The sequence below is a fragment of the Phalacrocorax carbo genome, chromosome 5, assembly GCF_963921805.1.
Source record: "Phalacrocorax carbo chromosome 5, bPhaCar2.1, whole genome shotgun sequence".
Taxonomy (NCBI): Eukaryota; Metazoa; Chordata; class Aves; order Suliformes; family Phalacrocoracidae; genus Phalacrocorax; species Phalacrocorax carbo.
Window position 1 is genome coordinate 34579979 of NC_087517.1, and position 16293 is coordinate 34596271.

Consider the following 16293-nt stretch of genomic DNA (forward strand, 5'->3'; position numbering starts at 1 on the left):
GCATAAAGGAGGAATTCCTAAATCAGTTTTACTTAACTTATTTATTTAAGGAAAAATCCCATGATTTCAGGCAAACTGCTTATTCCACTTCATGCTTGACTCAGAACCACTTCCTTTCTGTGCAAAATTATCACACAGTACATTAGGATTGTGGTAACCTTGCTAAATTAAGTGAGAGTAGAGATTTTACTTGAAATGACTACATATCTGCCAGTCTGGAGCAGGTGTAGGTGGACTTACAGAAATGAGGCAGCATATGTCCTTACCAGCAGATGAATGGAGGGGAGAAATAGCAGCATTTATGCTTGTGTTTTGGGAATTTTCTACCAGACCTCTGTAAATATTCTAACAGGGCACAAACAAGAGATTTGCACTGTTCTAGAATTAGGGTGGTACAATATTTTATTTTTATAATACCTTCCTCTTGCTGTTCCTGATACCCATCTCCTCTGAATTTGTCTAACTGTGCAACTGCCTGATCTGTTGTTCTCCTGCCCTTCTACTTGGCCTGCCTGGACTGTTGGTGTGTTGTGTTTAAATACTCTACAGTATATTTCAGCACTTGGAAAGTGCTCTGAGATAATGAAGCCTTACAGTTCTCAGCATGGAGATTTTTCCATATACCCTATTAACATAATTTTTCTTCTGTTTGTGCTACTATGTCACTTTTTCTGCTTGTCTAAATAAATGGGATTTCAGACAAAAATCCTGTCCTTACAGGGAAACTCTGACAGCCCAGCATTTACTTGGGATTGCAGGGAAATGAAAGGGGAATAACTTCAGATTGCTAGGCTGCTTTGGGCTTGTAAAGGGTGTACTGGGCTGTAGAAACCGTCAGGCATGTTAAAGACAGGTATTGCACAGTATGCTGGGTCGCCATGGAAGAACAGAAGGGAAACTACAGGACCAATGCTGACAAGAAATACAAACCTCATATCTCTTACCAGCAGATGTAAATAGCTGAAAGTATGATCGTCTTTTGCAGTTATTATATTTAAAAAATATTAGCCACTTCATTCTCATGGCCTAGTCCATGACAAACCAGAATCCTGCTGACCATCTACTTTGAAGTCCCTTTGTTCTAACTTTCTGTGTTGCCTTCGGTTTAATGGGATGTGAGACTGTGCAGTTTTTTGTGGTGGTGTTTTTTTCTGGACATCAGGATAAGGCTTGAGTTTATTTCTAAATTGCTGATTATTTAGGCTATTTCATATTAACATCTACATTTTTGGTGCTATGGGTTAAACTGGTTAAACTTTAAAAAAACAGGTGTAGAACTGTAATTAAAAGTAGATGTGAGTGCATAGCGTTAAAAATTACAAAATACTGCTAAAACAAATATATCTTTTATACCTCAAACTAGTAGGTTTTCTGTTTGCTAAATATTCTATATGTTTGCTTTTAATTGTATAACCCCAAATATCACACTTGTCTTCATTAAAATTTATTAGTTCACTCACACAAAGAAATTCTTCTAAGTATCCCCAGTAAATAGTCACTGTTGTGGACAATGAAAGTAATTATCTCCTTAAAGCTCATGCTTTCATCATTTATTATATACTAAGCAGGCAAAGTGAATTTCAAAATATTTCCTGGTCTGCCTCTGAATTTTTTTTTTCTTACTTTTAAGCCAATTCAAGTTTACCCAAATAAAGCATACCAAAAAAAGTAAGTCACCAAAATGTTGCATAATGGGCTGTTTTTATTTACGTACTTGGGGAGGAAAGAAGCAATTCAAACCAGCAAGTTGAAGTTGAAGAGCAAACTGTTCATAATGGAATCGTAACGCACTCTAGAAGTGGGAGCTTGGATTGACCCCTGTTTAGGGGACACTGTCAACCCAAACGTCAATCTGAGAGGCAGGCAGTGAGTGTGAAGCTGTTTCGGATAGTGCTCCTGCCCAGCAGGTGCCTGTCTCTTGTCTCGTTCTTCCTGCTACTGTGTGAAGACTCACAAAAATTAGAACAAAGAACCTGATTAAAGTTTTCAGTTCAGGAATAGATTGAAGCACATGCCTGGCCTGATGTTGGTGTGTTCTACTGCAAGACAGGTTCCAGTTTAACACAAAAAAAAAGTGCTAAAGTGTTATTTCCTTCAGTTCTGCTGAATTTGCTCTGGTTTATTACAGCCAATAGCCACCTGGTCAGATTGTTTTGCTATATTATTCTGAGTTTAGACCAGTTTCAAATCTACTTCAGAGTTTTTCTTGTTCTACTCAAAAGTGAAGAATGTACTTATACTTGAAAAACATCACTAATACTACAGATTGCTTTTAAATCAAACAATTTTGCAAGCATTTGTAATGGATTTGTAATACCTAGAGGTCATATTATGTTTACGCTAAATGGAGACACAATAGTATTGCATTAAGTACATTTCATAAATATATTAATATTACACTTTTTTCATGTATTCTGAAACTTGTGTTTTTTAATTAAATTCCATTTTCAAAGTCTGGAGGCTTGGGTAATTTGTTATTTGTGCATTTTCATTGTGGTCAAGTGTGAATTTAATGATTCCTGACAGGTCTAAGTAGAGATTTATTTTGGGGTGTTATTTTATGTGAGTCAGAATCAAAGAAACTCCTAACTGTTAATTTAGACATTTTATAGTTTTTCTAAAAAGGTGGATAGGCATAATTTACAACAGTTTGGAGAATAACATGGCATTTTATTCCACCATGTTGGTATTCAACTATTTCTCACATTTTAGTAAAATGGGCATCTTGAACAGAACTTTGGGTTTACAGTTATCCATAATTTTATTTCATCTTGGAGGAAAGCTTGCTGTGACTTAGAAACTGGGTGCATCTCACCAATCTCTTTTATTAGTATTATTTGACTTTTGCAACCTAACTTGCTCATCTGTTTATCAAAAATAGGTTTTGGTGCTTGCTTTAGCTGTGCCTCCTTTACAGCCACACCCAAAAAGGGAAAGTCCATTTTAACTCTCGTTTTCCATAATGGATTCAAGAAGGGATTAAAAAGTAGAAAAAATACAGGGCACTAGTGAAAGTTTATATTACTACTAGCAGTAGTAGTGAGCCATAATGGATCTAACATTCTCCTCACTCATCGGTTTTGTGCTGAGATCTTCAGTGGACAAGCCAGTTTGGAGCGTGTGTAGAAATACTTCATGATCTAAACAGTTCCAGTGTTTTTTCCATTTAAATTTTATTAATTAATCACTGGCCAATATAATGTAACTATGATATTAAGATACCATGTGTGTTACAACAACAACAACAACAAATCTTATGGATGGATTTAAAAAGATTGAATTAAAGTAAAAACATCTGTTGCCTACAGTCGGCATTGTGTTAGGTATTTATTGAATGTTCCCATTTAAGCTGCAGTGTGGCCACATTTATATACCATGTACTACTACTACCCTTAACGCTTACAGTTATTACATTTGTACATTCAAGGAACACCCAAGAAGTAGAGGGGAGCTTTTCCTCTGTGGGATCTCTTATGTGAAAGAAAAGACTTCATCATGAGGCAGGACAAGCCCAACCAACATTTGCTCAATGAGTCTTGCACTATGCCCTGAAGTTGATGAGACTATTAACATTAATTATTCATGTGCTGACAAAGGCCGCTGCAGGAGACACAGAATGAAGACTAATAGGCTGAAATAGAAAAAACTGGATGCACAGGAGAGCCTGGAGAATGGAATATCTTTCAATATTTTTCCTCATTAGTTTGGCTTATTTCCCACAGGGGCAGCAGCACAAATCTTTGACACCAGAACTTTTCCTTAACTGTGTCTGCAAATTCAGAGCCACATCCCTTCGTGAGCAGTACTCTGCTCCTGAGCCTTGACCCTTTTGTCAGCTCAAATATGCTTGCTGATTGCAGATGTCTTTGAGCCTGACAGATGGACCTCATCCGCCTAGGGCATGGTATAGGACAGGGAAGAACTCAATTTTGAATTTTGTGCTAAAAAAAAAAAAAAAAGGCAGTGTAAACACCGGCCAAAGTCAGTGACTTCCCACTGTGCTTCTGACTCCAGACTTCTCACAGAAATGCTATGACAAGTGGGAACTTAATAAGAGGCCCCCTCTGTAAACAGAAATGCTCTTTTATTTGAAGCTCAGTGAATGTTGGAGCAGGGGCAGGTAGAGCAACAGATGGGATGCTCAGAGGCAATGCTTTTTTATGAGCTTTCTCTCCCTAGGGACTATATAAAATGCTGATAATTATATTTTTAAGTTCTTGGAGCTGTGAAACTGAAATGTACCTTTACCCATAAATGTGGCCTGTATTTATGGCTATTGGCTAACAAAAGGAGTGCCTCCTTTTCATAAGGTATCTATAATTTGTATTGGCTTTTTTATTTTTAGGTCTGCTGTTCTGCAGAAAATTTAACTAGAATCTGATCAACATAGTATCAGTAATAGTCTGAATGTCTGCATTTCTCCAGCTTACATTACACTTCTCTTCCCAAAGAAGGCACACACACAACATCAGGAGGCTGGATTTAACAACAAAAAAAAATAATTTAAAGTTTTTGACAATTTTTGTCTTATGTAGTGCTGGCAAAGTTCAGAAACCAGAACACCTCATTCAGCAAGCTGTTTGGCGTTCTGCGTTTATAAAGATTGCAGGATGTGAGCTAAAATTACATTAGTGGTGTCAGAAAACTGTCACTCAGTTCTTCAGTATGGAAAAAGCCCACAATCTTGATAATCCTTGTATGTGTTCTGGTAGCCACCTGATTCGACCTGATGTATAAGAGGAGAAAGCCCTTTCCATCGTTATTAGAAGTAAAAGTAGTTATGGCATGTAGTCATCCACGGTTTCTCCATGAATACATGTTCATTGGTTTTTGAATTGCATGCTGAAGTGTTGTGGAACAGTTATTTTTACAAGTTTTTCTTGGGCAAATGTGTATTAAAAGGCTGCTGATATTACTGAAGTGCAAGTTACAAGTACAGTTTTTCCTCTTAATAAGGTTGCACTATAAAACATTGCTTTTAAAAAAATCTTTGTATTTTTGTTTACTACTATCTGATGATGAAAAATTTGCGCCCAAAACATAGGGCTGTAGTTGGGGTAGAAGGACAAAGTAAATTTTTACAAAAGGTTTGTTTAAATCATCTTATTGTAGATGGTATTCTTCCCCCACAAACCAACTTAATTTCCTTTTATGACAATGTCACCCGTCCAGTTGACCAAGGGAAGCCAGTAGATGTGTTGGTTTTGGATTTTAGCAAACATTTTGCTGCTGTCTCTCACATTGTCCTTTTGCATAAACTGTCCAGCACACAGCTAGACAAATCCACAATACATTGGGTGAGCAATTAGCTGTCAGGTTGGGCTCAAAGAGTTATAGTAAATGGGGTTACATCAGGCTGGAGCCAGTCACCAGTGGGATTCCCCAGGGCTCAGTTTTGGGGCCAGTGCTCTTCAATGTTTTTATAAATTATCTGGATGCATGAACTGAATGTACATCAATTAATTAATTAAAATACATTGCCAACAATACTAAACTCTCAACTCCCTTGAGGGTACAGACGCCTTACAGAGACATCTGGATAGACTGGAGAGCTGGGCAATCACCAACTGTATGAAATATAACAAAGGCAACTGCTGGATTCTCCAGCAGTGATGGGCGAATCCTGGCTATACGTACAGTTTGGAGGACAAGAGGCTGGAGAGCAGCCCAGTAGAAAGATATCTGGGCGTTTGGGTTGATAGCAAGTTGAATATGAGTCAACAGTGTGCCCTGGCAGCCAAAAGGGCCAGCTGTGTCCTGGGGTGCATCCAGCACTGCGTAGCTAGCTGGGTAAGGGAGGCAATTGTTCCACTCTACACTGCAGTGGTGTGGCCTCACCTCAAGTACTGTGTGCAGTTTTGGGCACCTCATTATAAGAAGGACATCAGGCTATTAGAGTGTGTCCCGAGGAGGCAATCAAGATGATGAAAGGCCTTGAAGGCAAGACTTACAAGGTGTGGCTGAGCTCATTTGGTTTGTTCAGCTTGGAGAAGAGAAGGCTGAGGGGTGCTCTCATCACAGCCTACATCTTCCTCAAGGCGGGCAGCGGAGGGGAAGGTACTGATCTCCTCTCTCTGGTGACCAACAATAGGACGCAAGGAAATGGAATGAAGCGGTGTCAGTGGAAGTTCAGACTAGACATGAGGAAAAGGTTCTTCACTGAGAGGGTGGTCGATCACTGGAACAGGCTCCACAGGGAAGTGGTCATGGCACCAAGCCTGTCAGAGTTCAAGGAGCATCTGCATGATACTCTTAGTCATATGGTTTAGTTTTAGGTAGTCCTGCAAAAGGCAGGGAGTTGGACTTGATGATTCTTATGGGTCCCTTCCAACTTGAGATTTTCTATGACTCTATGTCTGCCACTAATTTCAATTATATCCTGCTTTTTTTTCCTTAAAAGTTATAATATGGTCTATAATGGTCTACATTGAGCTAAAGATAGGAGGGAAAAAAAGGGGGGGGGAACAGAGGACACAGATGACAACAACACAACCAGAAAATCTCTCCATAAATTACTTTACAAAAATATTTGTTAAGAACAGAAATTCCTATTGCCCTGTGCCAGTAGGAGATATTACTCAGCAAAATAAATAAGCTTAAATTAGAGATTGTTTTGCTGGTTACCAGCACTACATTTCTTCAAGCTTGCTATGGCAGTTTGAAAATGTTAATGGCGTGAAACAAAACGCTTAATAACAAGTCAAGGACAATCTTTGTATTATAATAATGCATCCAGAAAAGTTGCAGTATGAAGTGCCTTTTTTCCCCCAACATCTATAAGCCATGTTATTCTGACCTCTGCTTGTAACACCTGGATGGCTTTTCCCAAGGGCACACTAGCGTGCAAAGGAAGTTTGCTATTGCTTATACAGAGCTCTGATCTGATAGATGAGTGTCCTGTACTGAGAGCTTGAAAGTGCCCTGAGCTCTAGCTATGTAGACGTAACGTTGGACTACGGGAAGACATACCTTAGCTCTTGGCCCATGTCCTGTTTCATGAGCAAGTTGCTTAAATTCTGCTGGTGCTTTTCTTTCTCTAAATAGAAACAACTATATTTGACTTTTTTAAAACTTGTTTTAATCAGTTGTTTTTTTTCCACTGCTCTCACTATACTTTGAGCTGCAGGTTCAAAGTATTAAAAATTTACAACTCTGCAAAGTACAGTAGGAAGTGCATTTAGTTCTGTTTATAATGGAGAATTGGTAAAATGGAATATTTCTTTCTAATTAATGGAAGAATGAATTGAGTATCTTGTTTTCCCCTTTCTCTTTTGGCTTTTGAATCTCTGTTGTGGGTGCCCAAGTCTGTTCTGGGGAGCCTGGTTTCAGTGCCAAGGGGCACAAGGCACCCGGGAGAGTGGCAGGTACCCCTGGGCCGTCGCTCCACCAGCAACACCACCTGCCTGTTCGCCCTGTGCGGAGTTGGCCCTTCCTGGCTGTGACCTCATCAGTGGCATCAGCTAAGTCTAAAGATGTCCACTTTCTTCATTCTGTAAACTGATAGCGTGGATAAGAACGGAACCTTTCATTCTTAAAATGGGCAGGTTTTAAGCAGTAGTAACATGAGAGAAACAGACTTTTGCTGCTTCAGCCAAAAACTTGATGAATAATTACTTCATAGGGCTAAGCCTTTATTTTTATATTAGGCATATCAGAACCTTGTATATGTTGTTTTTTTTTAAAAAAAATATTAGAAACTTAAGAGACCTATGTTCCCAAACCATGTTAGTTAATAATTAAAACGTGTGTTGAAACATGAGCTACTGAGTTGGTTCTAGAGAAACACAATTTTCTTATGCCATTCAGCTAAGCAATATTGTTGAAGATATTCAAAATGCTGAGACTTGCCTAAAAATGCTGATTTTAAAGAAACTCCCTTATGGCACATTTTCATAATTGTCCTTTGAGATTTTTAAAGCTAGTTTTTCAAACTTTTCTCTGAAACTAAGCTCCTAATTTTAAAAAGAAACCTAAGACTTATACAATCATAGGAACAATAGGACAGAAACTTTGAGACTTTGACTCAGAATTTTAAGTTAGTAACAAAGTGATTAGAAGAAAGTCACAGGTTGAAAAGTTCTTACATGCAAAATTCTAAGTACCAAATTATTTACAATAACACTATTTAGTGGGGAAAAAAGTTTGTAAATGATACTGGTTTCCATAGATGACAACAGGGTAAATATTACTTGTTTGTACTTAGTTAACAACAATAAAACTCTTGTTACTCCCCTACTCTCTGTCCTCTTGACCAATGTGAAGTTCAGTGTCATTAGTTTGGTAGAAAGTTGCCTGAGCAGAAGAGCACAACTTCATTGTTTCAGTTGTCCTAGCAAAGGAAAACAACTTTCCCTTCCTTTGTTACAGTGGAATAGTGCCTGGGAGAAAAGTCCAGACACTCAAGGAGCAGTTCTGTTGGGGGTGGAGGGGAGACGGAGGAGTGGTCTGGTAAGACTAGTGAATGTCTGAGATCCAAGTTACTTCAAAATGGCAAACATTGTTGCATGACAACTCTTCTCTTAAAAAAAGACCTTGAATGAGAGGGATTGGAACAAAAAATGTTCCGGTTTTTTGGTTGACTGGCTATTATTTGTTTCAGCCCAAACCTCTAAAGCATTAACCTTTAAAATATTAGCCTTTTAAAACTTACTCATTTTTATTTGAGCAAAGATTCCAGTCTCTTCCAAAGAAGTGTTTAGTCAGGCAGGAATTTGAAGGAAGTAGGCATAACCTTGAATTTTAGCACAGCAATTTTCTACCTCTTATTATTGTGGATATTCTCAACTTCCAGTGCTCCAACTGGAGACAGACCAGAACAGCCAAATCTAGCTTGATTTGGCTAGAAGTTCTTCTGTTAAAAAGATGAATTTCCAAGGATGAAGTTCTGTAAGGACCTTTGTAAATTAGTACTTATATGTTCAAGGAGAGAAATCACTGCAAATACAGAGAGTCTTAAAATAATGTAAAAAGCTGCCTACTTTGTCTGTGGCAGAAGAATATTACTGTGGTGAAAGACTGCCTATTGCTATAGAGAGCATGAGGTTCAGCTACAACTCCCCAGCATAATAAACAAATGTTTCCATCTCTCCAGGGCTATGTATTCATATGAAGTACTAGTAAGTACTCATGTCATACTAAGTAATGTGACACACTGATAATTGGAGGCTACTTTAAACTCCTTTGCAGGTTTTTTTTTTAAAAAGTTCATTTCAAATCCTGTCAGACTTAACATTTAGCTCTTTTCTTTTTATTGTGCAAAGATGATTTTGTGGCTTTCTCTTAGCTAGTTTGAGACATAAAAGTGGATTTGTTAGACCTGAAAATTTTCAATTAACTAAAGTGAATGCCAGAGCTCAGAGATAAAGTTTCCTGATTTGCTCCTCACCCATCAGCCGAGGTAGGTCCTAACGAAGACATTTAAAGAAAGAAAACGGATAAAAGATTGGGAGGGGGTGGATGGAATTATGAACACAGAATGAGTGTGTGGATTAACGTTTTCACAGAAGAACACAAAGAGAAGGGATAATAAAGCATTTCTTTGATTTTTATTGTTTGGGTTTTTTCTCCTCATTCTTTAGTATTCAGATGTAACTAATTCATTCTGCCTTTAACTAGGCAGTGCCACATCACAGTAAAATTTAGTAGCAAAACCTCTAGCATCTGTGTGCATGTATGTATACTTTGCTGTAGAGATTTCCCAATCTTCAGTTTCTTCTATTTTGCAACAAAAACTATGATTTAGAGATTAAAATATAGGTAGTTTTAATCTCAAGCTTTTAAACACATTTGTTCCAACAAAAGGAATAACTGTGTTTATTAATATTGTGTGATGGAAAGTGAACAAATTGTGTCATAGGTTCACAGAATGTTTGAGGTGGGCAGGGACCTCTGGAGATGGTCTAGTCCAACCCCCTTGTTAAGAATGGTCAGCTAGAACAGATTCCTCAGGACTGTGTTCAGTTGGGTTTTGAACATTCCCAGGGGTGGAGACTCCACAACCTCTGTGGGTAATCTGCACTGTTGTTAGACTAACTTCTCAGTAAAAATGTGAATGGAATGCCTTGTATTTCTGTGAGTGCCTGTTCCTTCTTTTTCTGTCATGGGATGCCACATACAAGAATCTGGCTCTGTCATCTTTATTCTCTCAAGTATTAATATATATTATTGAGATCTCCACTGAGCCTTCTGTTCTCCAGGCTGATCAGTCCCAGCTCACACAGCCATATGTCAGATTCTCTGATCCCCTCACATTCATGGCCCTTTGCTGGGCTTACTGCAGTATGTATCCATGTCTCTCTCACACTAGGAAGCCCAGAACTCAACACAGCACTCCAAATGTGCTTCATCAAGGCAGAGTAGAGATAAATGACCACCTCCCTTGACATGCTGTCAATCCTCTTCCTAATGCAGCCCAGGATGCTCTTGACCTTCTTTGCCACAAGGAAGCATCACTGGCTCACGGTCAGCTTGCTGACCACCAGGACCTCACAGAATGGTAGCAGTTGGAAGGGACCCCTAGAGATCATCTTGTCCAACCCCCCTGCTTGAGCAGGCACATCTAGAGCAGGGGGCACAGGAACGCGTCCAGGTGGGGTTTGAATGTCTCCAGGGCAGGAGACTCCACACCCTCCCCGGGCAGCCTGTGCCCCTGCTCTGGCACCCTCACAGGAAAGGTTTTTCTCATGTTTAGCTGGAACTTCCTGTGTTCCAACTGGTGCCCATTGCCCCTTGTCCTGTCATTAGGCACCACTGAAAAAAGTCCAGTCCCATCATCCTGACACCCATCCTTCAGATATTTATAAGTATTGATAAGATCCCCCTTCAGTCTTCTCCAGGCTGAACAAACCTAGGTCTCTCAGCCTTTCTTCATAAGGGAGATGTTCCAGCCCCCTGATCATCTTGGCAGCTCTCTGCTGGACTTGCTCAAGCAGTTCCATGTCCTTCCTGAACTGGGGGACCCAAAACTGGACGCAGTACTCCAGATGTGGTCTCACTAGGGCGGAGTAGAGGGGGACGATACCCTCCCTCAACCTGCTGGCCACACTCCTTTTAATGCAGCCCAGGATGCCATTGGCCTTCTTGGCCACAGTGCTGGCTCAGGGTCACCTTGCTGCCCACCAGCACTCCCAGGTCCTTCTCAACAGAGCCACTTTCCAGCAGGTCAGCCCCTAACCTGTACTGGTGCATGGGGTTGTTTCTCCTCAAGTGCAGGACCTTGCACTTGCTTTTGTTGAATTTCATGAGGTTCCCCTCGGCCCAGCTCTCCAGCCTGTCCAGATCTTGCTGGATGGCAGCACAGCCTTCTGGTGTATCAGCCACCCCTCCCAGCTTGGTATCGTCAGTGAACTTGCTGAGGTTACACTCTATCCCTTCATACAGGTCACTGATGCAATATGTTGAACAGGACTGGACCCAGCACAGACCCCTGGGGAACACCACTAGTTATGGGCCTCCACCCAGACTCTGCTCCATTGATCACAACCCTCTGAGCTCTGCCCTTCAGTCAGTTCTCTGTCAACCTCCCTTGCTTAGCTCATCTAACCCACACTTCCTTAGTTTGTCCGTGAGGATGTTATGGCAGACAGTGTCAAATGCCTTGCTGAAGTCAAGATGAACAATATCCACTGCTGTCCCTTCATCGACCCAGCCAGTCATGCCATCATAGAAGGCTATCAGGTTGGTCGAGCACAATCTTCCCTTGCTGAATCCATGATGACTACTTCTGCTAACCTTCTTTTCCTCTACATGCCTGGAGATGACCTCCAGACTGAACAGCTCCATCACCTTTCTGGGGATGGATGTGAGGCTGATGGCCTATAGTTCCCCAGGTCCTCCTTCTTGCTCTTTTTGAAGACTGGAGTGATATTTGCTTTCCTCCAGTCCTTGGGCACCTCCAGGTCTTTTTCTGCAAAGCTGCTTTCAAGACGGTTAGCCTCCAGGCTGTACTGTTACATGGGGTTATTCCTTCACAGGCACAGGGCTTTGCATTTCCCTTTGAACTTCGCTACATTCCTGCCTGCCCATTTCTCCAGCCTGTTGAGGTCCCTCTGAATGGCACCTCAATCATCCACTGTATCAATCATTCCTCTAAGTTATGTTTCTGCAAATTTGCTGAGGGTACCAGCTGTCTCATAGTCCATGTCATCAGTGGAAATGTTAATTTGGCCTCAGTATCATCCCCTGGGGCACAACACCAGTGACTGGCCTTCAGCTGAAATTTGTGCTGCTGGTCACTCCACTTTGAACCCAGTAGTTCAGGCAGTTTTCAGTCTATGTCACTATCCTCGCCCTTAGTAGTTGAATCAATAGTAAATCTGAGTAAAGCGATGTTGGTACTGAGAAAGAGCTAGCTTCTGAGTATCAGTGATGCTTTTAGCCCACTGCCCTTGAGGATACTTGAGGGGAAGCATTTAACTGCATTGAATATAATTGTATAGATCCTTGAAACACTCAAATGAACTTTGCTTTGCAAGATTTAAGCAATATCTACTATGTCTGATTAGGATAAACCCCAAACTGAAAGGTATAGTACTGTAGACTTTTATAATATGAAAATTGTATGCAGCTTTGTAGGCACAGGAGGGTTCAGCTGAGCTTGTGGAGATTAATCCAAATGCAAATGACATCAAAATCATGAAAGATTTGATCACAAGTTATGGTCATAAATGATTACTCCCTTTGAATGTTTTCATTTGGGAAGGTAGTATCTTTTACCTCTCTGAAAATGCTCTTACTGTGGGGTGTATCAGAAAAGAAGAGCCAGAGAAAATCACTAGCCAGAGAGAAAAACAATGATGCCATGAACAATGGATGTTAATAAATGAGATTGTGCTTATTCAGGGCTACAACTAAATCCACTAAAACTAGTGGGAGCTGTTGCTTTTGATGATCGGGTAGCTTTATAGCAAATCTTATGAGCCTCCACCTGCAATGCAATTTGGAAAACACCACTCTGCACTGCTGCCTTTGGTAAAGAATCTCAAAAAGCTTTACATGTTAATTGAACCTCCCAGTATCCTGAGGGATATTATCCAGAAGTAAGGATGCAGAAACTGAGACAGAAAGTGTGTTTGCTTTACACTGAGAAGCGACAACTGTAATTGTCAGAGTAGATACATTATACCAGCCATTGAGCAGCAGGCCACCATTCCCACTTACAGTTGGTAAGATTTGGTCAGAGTCAGGAAGAGCAAAATGATTAAGAAGCAAGAAGAAAAGGCAGAGGAGGCTGCTTTATTCCAGCCTGGATTAGTCTATTCACTTAAATTCAGACAGTGCTATTGTAAATGAGTAAAATGAGTTAGAATCCTTTTGTGTTGTTGGGCTTTAACATGCCAGAAAATCAGAGAGATTAAAACAAATACTGGTGATTTTATAACCATTAGATGAAAAAGATAAAGTTGCAGGTAATATTTTTAATTAATATATTTAATATTGTACTTTTACATAAGCTGTAGTCTTGCAGTGCTACTCACGAAAGATTGTGCATCTCTGGTCTTAACTGGAAGGTTCAGTTATGGATTTGGCTGGGCTACACAGGGCTGGAAGGGTGTCAACAAATATGTCAGAAATCCTCATTTCTCACTTAAGCATAAAACCTTTTTATTTAAAAGCTTATTTAATTAAAAAAGAAAAAGAAGAAAAAGAAATAAAACCACAATTTGACTCTTTAGATCTATAAAATATGAAGAATACCTGCAGACTTCACAGGATATCAAGATGTGAAGCTCATAAGCATCTGCATAACAGCCTGAGTCACAGAAGGAAAAGGGCACTGGAATGATATTTACATTATCTTTTTTCATTAGTAGTCTACTGAAAACTTGCTTTGGAAAAAATCTGTAGGTTTGTTCTAATATATTCACTCTAGAAAACAGCCAATTTTGAAAATGAATTTTTGACTTAATAGATTGCAGTTTGGAAGAAAGCAGAAAAAGTATTGGAGTTTTAGCTGAACTTTCTCCACATGTTTTAATATTCTGGGTTTCACTAACACTTAAAAAATAAATAAGGGGTGCTATAGTGTTTTGAATCTGGTACAGGGACTCTTCCTTCTTGGCTTTTTCAGTGCCAGTAATTAGGCTATCTGGTTGGTGAGGGAAATTAACTCAAGACCATACTAATTCCTACTTTTAAATTTCTTTATGGATAACGCTTCAGGAGAAAATGATGGTTGCTGGATAATCAGATCTAAAATTAAGAGAATGTGTTGTTGATCATCCTATAGCGCTGGTAACAAAATTAATCGTGGGTGCTTAGAAACTATTGTGATACATCTGACGTCAACATCTAGGTAGAAAAATACAGTAGAAAGAGCATTAAATTCTCAGAGGTTTGTTCAAGTTGGTGCATAGAATGAGGACAAGTGTCCAATTTGCTGAAAAATTCAGGCTAAGCCTTTTAAAAGACATGGAAAAATTATAATAGTTTGGCTCTGTACAGTTTTCAGTTGTCTATCTGTGCTCTTCACTATACAATGCCAGACTCTTATGGTGCAAGATTGAAAGCAAAAGTCGGGGACATGAATTTAAGTGTTACCCAAACTAGTTTTACAGTTGTTGTTGTTTCTAAATAACATTGCGGGGAGGGGGCTGGGGGTGGTGGGGGTGGTGTTGCCAAGAAAAATCCCTAAGTAGTGACTCAGTGTTCCTACTCTCCACTAAAAGAGGCCGTGGCTGAGTGAATGAATGTTTCTGCTGGCTTTGTGCTGTTGCATATACTAAAATGGCCTCTGCTGGTTACGGAAGACTCAAAGTTGTTTCGTCAACACCACAGTCCAAAGGGTAAGGACAGTTTGAATCTGTCTGCATGTTTTGAAGTTCTGATAAGTACTGTTGAGACTCTGGACCCATAACACCTTGCTTAGCTTTTTCTGTTCCATGTGCAAATGGGAATTTCTCTTTCCCAGGAAGCACAGCCAGCCTTTAACAGAAATTTTTTGGGGAAAATGTTACACAACAAAATATGTGAGTAAACGTTTTGGGTGTAGCATTTGGTTTGAGACATATGGCATTAAATAGTGCAGTAATAGCAATATAGTGAGAGCAAGAATGATATAAACTAAAATGTCCAAAATACCCTACTAATGGCTGACACAGATTTTTGTGCTCTCCTGTGGCTTTTTTCCCCACTACCTTTTTTAGTACAAAATAAGAGTTTGAGCTTGAATTAATCTTGCAGTCTCAGCATTTAAGAGCTTGTTCTAACAGTCTCTAGGCATACCTGGAAGTTTTCAGATGCAGAAGTGAGCAGAAATATAAATCTAGTACACTGAAAGCGAAGACAATATTTGTGTGGTCTAGTATTATGCAGCTATTTTGAGCTCTAGTAGTGCATGTTAGGGAGACAACTTAATGGTAAATCCTCATCATTTCCATACATTTCCAAAAGATCTGTATTTTGAAAGTTCAAGAGGCCTCTTCTGTCTCATTACAAGCATCTTGTTTTAGAATAAAATACAAGACAAAAAAAATGCACCTCCTCATACTGCTGACCTGTATTACTTTCCTTGCTCTTTAAGCTTGTACCTTAACTACCTCTTTTTAACTTTTTCATATCCCTTAATAATCAATCCGTTCACTAAGAACTTGGGTACTATGACAGCTTTATTGTAAATGAAAAAAAATTGATGGCAAATTATGCTATCAAGTGCAAATTTTTAATGATCTTCCAAATGTCACTTAATCCCCTCTTTCCTGGGAAATTTAAACAGAATAAAAGCAGTGGCTATTGTCACTACAGAGTGTTCCTAAATATATGTGTGAGACTATCCTTACCCCATGTTCCCCCATGCCAGAGGACACCTTGCTATCTTCTTTAAAAAAGGCCTCTGTTCACCCTTGACAGTGTTTTGCTAATTGAATGGGGGTACCTGTTTTTGAAGGAGCCAATGTATGTGTCAGCATAGCCAGCCTGTCATAGCCAATGCTTTATCGGCTCAGTTATTTGAGATGTGAGGAGTAGGCAGCAATGATGTGTCTACCCTTCCCTGATTCAACTGATAGGGGCTCTTCTTCAAACTCTTAAGCATATGTTAATCTTCTAATATCAGTGATTTTGCTATGAAGTTTACATTGTCACAATGTAACTCTTAGTACAGTAGGTGTTAACAAGCAAAGTGGCTGTTTAATGAAACACTGATTTCTGGGCAGTAAGTAATGTGTTTAGGACGCTGGGCTGTGTTTTAGAAGACAAAGGAGGGCTATTAGGCTCAGTTTGTGCCTTGCCCACCCGGGTGAGCGGGTAATGATGCATGTCAGATAGTGGTGCTTCCATTTGTTTTCCTAATGCACC